The following is a 732-nucleotide window of genomic DNA, read 5'->3' as shown; positions in this document are numbered from 1 at the left end:
GCTGCACTGTGTCCCCCCAAGGGAGCATGGCAACGCAGTGGGATGCAAGGGGTCCATCCAGAGACAAGGACGGTGCCCGAGGCTGGGTTGGGTGTGTGCAGGCAGGAGCAGGGGGGCTCTTGCTGCAGGGTGACGTAGGGGCAGTGGCTTTTGTCCCTGGCATGTGGCAAAGCCCTTTTTGCAGCCGCCTGGCTCGCACAGGAGGAGCATGGCTCATGTATCCCCAGCCTCACTGTGGCAAAGCAGGATTTTCTCCTTCGGCCCGCAGCCCGTTGCCCGCCCCCACTGCGGGTTCCATAAAACCCGCTCAGCGTAGCAAGGCCATTTCCCGGCACAGCACGGGCACCGAGCCACGCGAGGCTATGCAGGCAGATCCTGCCACAAGCGCTGATTCCAAGTGACGGGCTAATGGCCCTGTTGCTATTAATTTGCGTCTCCGAGGAGAGCCACAGCCTGTCTGCAGCGTCTGGAATGCACATTACGGCAAAATATTGATGACTTAAAAGCAGACAGGACCTCATCAGCAATGCTGAGCCGCTTCCAGCACTGCACAGGCCGGTCCCATCCCCCCAGCTGGAGACGGTGCCCGTAATGGGCAGCCGGGCTGCATTAGCAGAATGGGTTTGCAATCCATTTAGCACCGAGAGGCAGGGAGCCAGCCACCCCAGGGGAGGGCAGGGGGGAGAGCCGCAGCCCCCCGCCAGGGGCCGAGGAAAAGCGATAGCCGGCCGC

The 732-nt window shown here is 62.2% G+C and overlaps 1 protein-coding gene across 1 annotated transcript in view; it reads right to left on the bottom strand.

Annotated features, from left to right (window-relative positions):
- Positions 1-732, bottom strand: part of LOC104076339 (SH2 domain-containing adapter protein F-like) — a gene marked incomplete at both ends in the record, with an annotated part of 3,718 nt that overhangs the window by 270 nt on the left and 2,716 nt on the right. The gene's annotated exons all lie outside the window — the stretch shown is intronic.

The sequence above is a fragment of the Fulmarus glacialis genome, unplaced genomic scaffold (genome assembly GCF_000690835.1).
Source record: "Fulmarus glacialis isolate BGI_N327 unplaced genomic scaffold, ASM69083v1 scaffold32524, whole genome shotgun sequence".
Lineage (NCBI taxonomy): Eukaryota > Metazoa > Chordata > Aves > Procellariiformes > Procellariidae > Fulmarus > Fulmarus glacialis.
The sequence above is the reverse complement of the archived record's forward strand: the minus strand, read 5'-3'. Positions and strand labels throughout refer to the sequence as shown.